The sequence below is a fragment of the Marmota marmota genome, unplaced genomic scaffold (genome assembly GCF_001458135.2).
Source record: "Marmota marmota marmota unplaced genomic scaffold, marMar, whole genome shotgun sequence".
Taxonomy (NCBI): Eukaryota; Metazoa; Chordata; class Mammalia; order Rodentia; family Sciuridae; genus Marmota; species Marmota marmota.
Window position 1 is genome coordinate 2,160,970 of NW_026000102.1, and position 9,795 is coordinate 2,170,764.

General features: G+C 41.9%; 1 long non-coding RNA gene across 1 annotated transcript in view; it reads left to right on the forward strand.

Moving 5' to 3' along the window:
- Positions 1-9,472, forward strand: part of LOC125610775 — a 29,141-nt gene extending 19,669 nt beyond the window's left edge. Inside the window, exons 3-4 of the long non-coding RNA XR_007340782.1 lie at positions 5,648-5,652; positions 9,432-9,472. This is a non-coding gene — a long non-coding RNA (uncharacterized LOC125610775). The remainder of the gene's footprint in view (positions 1-5,647; positions 5,653-9,431) is intronic.
- The last annotated feature ends 323 nt before the right edge of the window (positions 9,473-9,795 follow it).

A 9,795-nucleotide genomic window follows, 5' to 3' on the forward strand; every position in this document is an offset into this window, starting at 1 on the left:
AAATATGGCTGGGGATGTGGCTCAGTGGTTGAGTGCCCCTGAGTTCAGTCCTCGGTGCCCACTCCCCCCACCCCACCCCCACAAAAAAAAAGAATGTCCTCAACACCTTCAACCCTTTCTTGTCACTCTTTTTTTTTTAATATCTTTATTTTATTTATTTATTTTTATGTGGTGCTAAGGATTGAACCCAGGGGAAGTGTCATTGGACAATTTTTTTAAGTTAGTACCTGTATATATAAGGGACTGTTTTCAAATTTTATGAATATTTCTATAAATTTTCAGAGATGGCCTGTGAGATTTTAGGGCACTTCTTCAAGTTTTCATAGGCTATGATGAATGATAATGCTCTGAATCAAAATGACACACATTAGCCAAGTTGGATTTGCTGTCACCATGGCATGTTATGATTTATTGTAATTCCAACAATGTCTGTATTTTATGTAGATTAACCATAGATTTAAGCATTTTGTTTCACTCCCTTTTATTACTTGAATGAGCAATTCAAAAATTTATTCACTGTACCTATTCATTATAAATTATGAAATTATAAATTATGCTTTTGGGTATGACTTAAAAGTTTCCTTTGTTAAAAGTCACTTCTCAATGTCAGAATACTATATTTTAAAAAATATTTTTTATTAGTTATTTATGGACCTTTATTTATTTATTTGTTTGTTTATATGTGGTGCTGAGAATTGAACCCAGTGCCTCACACATGCTAGGCAAGCGCTGTACCACTGAGCCACATCCCAGTCCCAGAATACTATATTTTTATTTTTTTATTTTTTTGGTACCCGGAACTGAACTCAGAGCACTTGACCACCGATCCACATCCCTGGCCCTATTTTTATGTTTTCTTTAGAGACAGGGTCTCACTGAGTTGCTTAGCACCTTGCTTTTGCTGAGGCTGGCTTTGAACTCACGGTCCTCCTATCTCAGCCTCCTGAGCTACTGGGATTACAGGTGTGCGTGATCATGCCTGGCAGAATGGTGTATTTTTAAGTCACCATTTTAAAAATAATTTATTTTTAAATTTTTTTGTTTGTTGGTTGGTTGGTAACAGGGATTGAACCCAGGGGTGCTTAAACATTGCGCCACACCTCCAGTCCTTTTTTTATTAATGTTTTATTTTGAGACAGGGTCTCGCTGCGTTGCTTAGGGCCCTTGCTAAATTGCTAAGGCTGGCTTTGAACTTGCAACCCTCCTGCCTCAGCCTTACAAGTTGCTGGGATGACAGGTGTGCATCACTGTACCTGGCCCCTGCTCTTTTTCATCTTTTATTTTGAGACAGGGTCTCGCTGAGTTTCTTAGGGCCTCGCTGGCTGTTGCTGAGGCTGACTTTGAACCCAAGACCCTCCTGCCTCTACCTTCCAAGCTGCTGGGATGACAAGTGCAGCCACTAGTAACATCTTGTGTTTTCATATGACAAAATAACTCTTCCTATATTTTATTTTCTCATTCTACTGAATGATTCTGACATGTCTTTTCAAACATTAGGTAAAGTTGCAAAGTATGTCAATGTAAAATAATAACGGAGAGCTAGATACTCCAAAGAATTCAGGAATAGCAAGGGATTGTGACCTGGGACAGGCATGCCTTGGTGAACCATATGTGCGTTCAAAGAGGTTGAGGCATAGGGAAGCTTCTAAAGATAAAAGGGGGATGACGGCATAAACTGTTTTGACATAAAGACCATTGTTGCATATTTTTTTTGTCTTTTTGATACTAAGAGTCAAATCTAAGGCCTCAAGTATGCTAAGCCAGGGGTCTACCACTGAGCTATATCCTCACCTTCTGGAATACTGCATTTTTAGGGAGTTCCTTGGGTGGTTCTCATCATGGGCATCATGCAGGGATTCCTGGTGATGGGTCTTCTTACTCCCTGTGTGCATGTTGATGGCTCCTTCTTCATGAACTTTTGGCTCCATTTTGTTATAGTTTGACATTGGTGACTCTATTCGGACATCAGTATACATATATATATATTTGGGCTGGGGTATAGTTCAGTGGAAGAGCTCTTGCCTAGCATGTGCAAGGCCCTCAGTTCAATCCCCAGCCCTGTAAAATAATTAATTAACTAATCAATTAATTAAATAACAATAGAAGTTGAACATGATAGCCCATTTCCCATAGTCAGCTACTCAAGGTGTTAACAAACCCAAGCCTGTCTGCTCATCACCCAAAAGCCAGAGAGTTGGTAGGAAGGGATTCAGATTTATTCAAGGGCTGGTAACCTGAGGAGATGGAGGAGGGATCTATCATTGCCCCATAAAAGACCATCTTGGGGGAACTCAGGTACAGAAAAGTGTTTTCATAGGGAGTTAGGGAGGTGCAGAGGGACAATGAGCAGGAAGGCTGTATACTGAGAGGGGTTCTTGTCATCCAGGGTGTATGTCTCCTCCCTCCCCTTGGTGAAAACTGCAATTGACCTTGACCTCCTAAGGCTAGTTCCTTAGACATTAATTTTCTGCAAACTAAGCATCATCTAACATATTCTGATATAATCTAAAGGTCAGCAAGTGTTCTGGGTTTTTTTTTTAATCTAAACAAAGATAACTTGACAGTTTACATCTTAATCATTTGAGTTTTTGTTTTTGTTTTTGTTTTTTTTTTAGAATTTAGAATGCTGGGCAAAAGGAGGGGAAGAATCTCTGCAAAGGACAGTTCCTAAAGGAACAGCCACCAGTACAAGGAGACTCAGGCATCACTTGAGCCCAGGGTTTCAACCCCTTTGCAAATAGATACAGTAAATAAAAATATATGTAATTGGTTTTTATCCCTGATTTTGGCTCCGAGCTCCTAAAGTTCTTAGACTTTCCTGAGCCATAGAAGTGTCTTTCAATATTTGTAATAATCCCCTTTAAAAGGCACCAGAGTCAATGCTACTGAGATGATTCAGGAGGGAAGCTGCTCACCAGAAAGACCAACACTCAATTAGAGGGTGGAAACTCAGCCTCACCCTGGGGTTCTGGAGGAAAAGGGGGCTGGAGATTGAGCTCTATAAACATTCTGGCTGGGAATTGAACTCAGGGGCACTCAACCACTGAGCCACATGCCTAGCCTTATTTTGTATCTTATTCAGAGACAGGGTCTCTAAATTGCTGAGGCTGGCTTTGAACTCGTGATCCTACTATCCCAGCCTCCCCAGCTCCTGGGATTACAGGCATTTACCACCACACCAGCTCTATAAACATTCTTGAACAATGGGGTTCAGAGAGTTTCTAGATGGGTGAGCAATCCAATTGTAGGGAGGAGGTGCACCTGGAGAGGGCAGGAAACTCAGCACCCTCTCTCACATCTCATTTAACAATGCCTGAGCTGTATCTTTTGTCATAACCAACAAACTTAAGCAAAGTGTTTTCCTGGGTTCTGTGAGCTATTCTATCAATTATTGAACCTAAGGGGGCAACATGAGAACCCCTGAACTTATAGTTGGCTGGACAGAACTATGGGTAGTCTGGGCACCTGTTATCAAAAGCTTTGTCCCTGTCCCTGATGCCAATCCAATAATGAAGACAAGGTTTTGAGAAAAAAGAAAAAGAAGTTTTATTGCTTTGCTAGCAAAGGAGAAACACAGGGGACTTCTGTCCCAGAGGCTGTGATTGTCCCCATCAGAGGGAGAAGAAGGTTTTTAAAGAGGTGATCCAAAGGAATCCTGTTTCCTGAGGAATAGCTCAAGGATGTGTCAGGTTTTATTAGATTAGAGAGAAAAGATTAGGAAGAAGAAGACCAGGGAGAAGAAGGTCAGGGAGGAGAAAAAAAAAAAAGTGTCAGTTTTAGAGTAACAAGGGCTATATTCAAACCATGAAGTGAACCAGTGTTACACACCCAGTTTGCAGCTAGAATCTGAAAGGAGAGCAGTCTTGAGGGACTGTCACTTTAAGGGGTACTGAGGAGGTATCTTCAGAGGCAGAGAAGATCTCTACTTGGAACTTCAAGGCTCTTAACACATCACACAGAATAATTTAAGGATGTGTCAGGTTTTAGAAAAGAGGAAGTACTTTAATAGAAAATGACAGTTGAAGCTGGGTGCAGATACACACCTGTAATCCCATCAACATGGGAGGCTGAGGCAGGAGGATTGCAAGCTCGAGGCCAGTCTCAGCAACTTAGTAAGGCTCTAAGCAATTCAGTGGGACCCTGTCTCTAAATAAAATATCAAAAAAAGGGTTGGAGATGTGGCTCAGTGTTTAAGCACCCCAAGTTCAATTCCCAGTACAAAATAATAATAATAATAATAATAACGACAGGTGAAGATATACATTCTAAGAGCAGAAGTATGCTATCTCCAGAGTGAGATGTGCTTTTGGGCTCTTCTTTTGCAGAAAACTTTTTGGGTTGAGGATGTGGTTAATGGTAGAGTGCTTGCCTGACATGCATGAAGCCTTGGGTTTGATCCCTAGAACCACACAAAAATGAATAAATAACAATAATAAGGGCAACTCTGTGAGGAATGGGAATAGGGAGCATCAGCCTGGTGAACTTGGATCTTTGATCCTGGCTCACAGGATGTCCGTGGTCATTCGGTCCTTTCCAGGGTCTTCAGATTGACATTGTCTCCTCTATGTGACAGATTTGGAATACACCTCTATTCTAGCTTCATACAATAGACATCCCTTTGGTTTATGTAATCTGAAAATACACTGTGTACATTAACAGTTAACAGTGTGCATAGTTTTATTCAAAAGAAGACAATTTTTATAGATGAGTGAATTTACAGTAACTCTAAGACTTGTAGACTTCTGATATTTAGGAGTCACAGGCCTGGAGGGAAAACAGGTCAAGGGAGGAAGTCTGACCTTGAGACTTTCAAATTTACAGCTACCCTCTCTTTTCCCTCCCCTTTTGTCTCCTTTTTACTTATCTTTATTTCTTCTACCCTGAGTCCTTTACTCAAGGGATGTGATGCTCACTCCAGGTAAACAGTGTTGTAATTGAATTGAGTTGCTGGATGCCCCCTTGGGGTCCCAAGACCAGAGAATCAGTAGTTAGGGTGGAAAAAGCTACACGTGTGGTGTTGGAAAGACCCTCAGAAGCACCATACTCCCAGCTCAACTTCCCCCACAGGCCTTTAGTTACAGCAACCCAGGCAATGTAGAGAAAGTAGGGGTAGAAAGGGCAACCATCTTGACTGTTCACAATTTTAAAAAGATAAGACGAGCCGGGTACAGTGGCACATCCCTTAATCCCAGCGATTTGGGAGGCTAACACAAGAGGATTGCAGGTTCGAGACCAGCCTGAACAACTTAGTGAGGCCCTATGTTCCACCCCTGAGTTTAATCCCCAGTACCACAAAAATAAATAAATAAAAACATAAGACACTGTAGAGATCCTCCTCCTGGATTCTTGGCAGGGGTCTATTCAAGGGAGAAGCTATCTTAGTTTATTTGTGTTGCTATAATAGACTCTCATACACTGGAAAATTTATTAAAAAAAAAAAAGCTGGTGGCACTTGCCATATAATCCCAACAACTGGAGGGCTGAGACAGAAGGATCACAAGTTCAAGGCCATCCTCAAAAATTTAGCAAGACCCTCAGTAACTTAGTGAGACCACGTCTCAAAATAAAATGTAAAAAGGGCTGGGGAATGAGGCTCAAGTGGTTCAATCCGCAGTACAAAAAAAAAAAAAAAGATAAAACAAGCCAGGTGTGGTGGTGGTAGGTGGTAAGGCTTGTATGTCATCTCATTGACTTGGCAAGATCTCGGCAAGAGATCTTGTAATGCCAGATTCGTGGTACCCCAATAGACCTCCAGGAGCCGAATCCAATGCAATCACACAAGAATCTTTATTGCAAGCTCCAGTCTGGACTCACAACCATTTCCGATGCAGCTGTCCCGAGGAGTGAGTCCTGGTCCTTTGTTCAGTAAGATTTTATAGATTTTGGGGGGATACTCTACGCTTCACAACATCACACAGCAAATCATTCCATACCGCGGGAAAATCAAACAACAACTCTTAACATTGATTAGCACATTCACTGGCGGGAAACAAGTTGGGTAGAGTGACTGGTTAGTACAAGAGGGGGATTCCTTTGAACTGATTGGTTTAGGCCATGAGGCGAGTACTGCTGAACTACATGGTTTCCCAAAATGTTATCAACCGTCATAAACTACTGGGGGGTCATCTGGCATCCCAGGTATTTTCCCTGTCTCAGGCTGATTGGAGGTTGCTAGGGGGTTGCTATGGGTCCTCACCTAGCCTAACTGAGTCAGGGACACCTGGCGCTGCAGATATCTCTTGTTATTTACCCACAAACAACCCAGCAGGGAGGGTATGTGCCTTGGAGTGCTCTGTGGATTTTTCCCAGGACAAGGGTCACGCCCCCTTCCTTAGGACAGGCCTTGAGGTAGAGGCTGGTTTCTCATCAGTTTCTCAATCTCAAGTTCAAGGCTAGGCTCCACAATTTAGCAAGACCTTCCATCAAAATAAAATAATAAAAAGGGCTGGGGTTGCAATACCCAGAGTTCAGTCTTCAGGCCAGCACTCACTCACTCAATCCATAGATAAGACATTTTGGGGAACAGCCTGGGGTCTTGGCAGGAATGTATACAAGTGAAGGGCTGTCTTCATTCATTTGGTGTTGCTATTACAGAGTCCTACAATCTGGTTAATTATTTTAAGAGATTAAAAACTGGGAAGGGTGGCACATTCCAAAAATCCCAGCAGCTTAGGAGGCAGGAGGATCACAGATTCAAGGTCAAACTGAGCACATTAGTAAGACCTTGTCTCAAAGTAAAAGATAAAGAGCTGGGGATGTAGCTCTGCAATCGAGCACTTGCCTAGCCCTACAGCAGAAGGAAAGAGAGAGAAGGAAGGGGGAGAGAATTTGTTTTCTCACATATCTGGAAGCTAGAAACTCCAGGGACATGGCACTGACATCTGGCGCAGGCCTTTGTCACCACCTGGCAGAAGGTAGAGGGCAAGTGGACATGAGACAGAAAGTTCAGTCTCCAGGGGCACAGCACTAATCCACTCAGGACAACAGAGTTTGTGGCCTCTGTCACCTCTTAAAGGCTCCACCTTGGTACTGTAGCAATGGCAGTTAAATTTCAGCAGAGCTTTGGAGGGGACCCTGGACCCACAGCGGGGTCTTGAGGCACACCCCCCCTCAGTTCATAGTAGGCCATTGAAGAGAGCTTGAACTGCTTCACTCCATTTACTCCCCCTCTTCACACTTTTAATTGAAATCTGATGGAGAAGGTCAGTTTAGGGCAGTTCACCATAGCCAGTATTTAAAAGCATTTTTATCATAATCAGATGAGTGTATATCAACCCAGCAGACATCAGTAGGGGGTGGTCCACCTTGTAGGAGGAGGGACACAAATGTGGAAAATTATAGAGGCGAATAACCAAATCTATAAGCCTCTCTGCCCCTCTGTTCAGTCTTTCTTTTCCCTTTTCTTCCTAATAAAATTGAGGAAGAAGCTGGAGTGTAGCTGAGAGCTACAGTACTTGCCTAGCAGGCATAAGGTCTGGGTTTGAGTCTGAGCAATGCAAAAAAAAAAAAAAAAAGAGGGGTGGGGGAGCATAAGAGAGAAAGAATGAAAAAAGAAAGAAAGAAATTGAGGAAACCTCTTAGGATGGACATAATTTAAAGAGTGAAAAATCATAATAATAATTATGTTGGCAAAGATGTGGAGAAACTGAAACCCTCATAAATTGTTTTTGGAAATGTAAAATGGTTCATCCAGTTGTGGTAACCAGGATGACAGTTCCTCAACAAGTTCAACATAGAATTACCCTGCTACCTAGCAATTCCACAGCTGGGTGTGTATCCAAACTAACTGAAACAAAATTTTGTACATGAGACACACAAAAAAGTTTTTGTACACAATTATTCGTGCAGCACTGTTCACAAAAGCCAAAAGGTGGGGAAAACTCAAAAGTCTATCATCAGATGATGGGTAAACAAAATATGGTCTATCCATAGAGTGGAACATCTCTCAGACACAAAAGGGGATGAAGGACTGATACATGCTGTGACACATAAACCTCAAAAATATTATGCTTAGTGAAGAAACCAAATATTGTATGACAGCATTTATAAGAACTACCCATAATAGCCAGGTGCAGTGCCACACACCTGTAATGCCAGTGGCTTGGGGGACTGAGGCTGGAGGATTGCAAGTTCAAGGCTAGTCTCAACAATTTAGCAAGGCCCTAAGCAACTTAGTAAGACGCTATCTTTAAATAAAGTATTAAAAAGGCTGAAGAGGGGCTGGGGCTAGGGCTCAGCCACGTATGAGGCACTGGGTTTGATTCTCAGCACCACCAGAAATCAAAAGATGTAGGGGTGTAGTTAAGTGTTAGAGTGACTGCCTATCACATATAAGGTGCTGGGTTCAGTCCCCAGCACTGGGTGGGGATGAGGAACACCATTGTGGTTTCTTATTACCAAAAAACCAGACAATGACAGATATTGACAAGATGTGGAGAAATTGGAATTCTTGTGCACTTTTGGAAATGTTAAATGATGCAGCCAGTATGGAACAATTTGGTAGTTCTTCAAAAGATTAAACACAGAATTACCATATGATCCACATATTCCATTTTTGGGTACATAACCAAAAGGATTGAAAGCAAGGACTCAAATAGAGAGTTTATCACCAATATTTCATGTCAGCATTATTCACAAGAGTTAAAAGATGGAAGAAGGGGCCGGGGTTGTGGCTCAGTGGTAGAGCACTTGCCTAGCACATGTGAGGCACCACTGGGTTCCATCCCAGGCAGCACATAATAAATAAATAAATAAATAAATAAACAAATAAAATAAAGGTATTGTGTCCATTCACTACTAAAAAAATAAAAATAAAGGGTGGGAGAAAACAAAAGTGTCCACTGATAGGTGAATGAATAAAAAAATGTGGTCCATCAACACAATGAAGGAAGGGAGGTTTAGCTTAAGGGTGTAGCTTAGTAGTAAAGCACTTGTCTAGCATGTCAAAGTTCCTGGGTTCAATCCCCAGAACTGCCAAAAAAAAAAAAAAAAAAGGAAATTATCACACATGTTACAAAACGGCTGAACATAGAGATTTCTGCTCAGTGAAATAAGCCAGAGACACAAAAGGACAAATATTGTGTGATTCCACTTATAGAGGAACCTAGAGTGGTCACATTAATAGAAACGGACAGTGGAATGGTGGCTCCAGGGATTCGGAGAGGGAATCCAGGAATTGATGTTTAATAGGGACAGAATTTCAGTTTGGAAAGATGAAAACCTTCTGGAGATGATGGCAAATGCACAGCACGTGACTGTACTTAACAATACTGGCCTGTCTTCTTTAAAATGATGAATGTGGCAAATTTATGTTTTTGTTTGATGATGTTGGGCTCCATCTCAAGTTCTCATGCGTGTAGGCAAGCACTCTACCACGGAACAGCATCCCCAGCCCAAGATTACACGTATTTTTACCACAATTTAAAAACTAGGGCTAGGGATGTGGCTCAAGCGCTAGCACGCTTGCCTGGCATGCGTGCGGACCCGGGTTCGATCCTCAGCACCACATACAAAGATGTTGTGTCGGCCGAAAAACTAAAAAAAATAAATAAATATTAAAAAAATAAATAAATAAATAAAATAAAAACTAGAAAAAGTATAAATAGCCAGGTGTGGTGGTGCATGCCGGGGGCTGAGGCAGGAGTATGGCAAGTTCAAGGTCAGCCTGGGCAATTTAGCAAGACCCTCTATCAAAATGAGAAGTAAAGAGTACTGGGGAGGAGCTGAGGTTGTGGCTCCTGGTAGAGCGCTCACCTAGCCTGGGTGAGGCCCTGGGTTTGATTCTTTTTTTTTTTT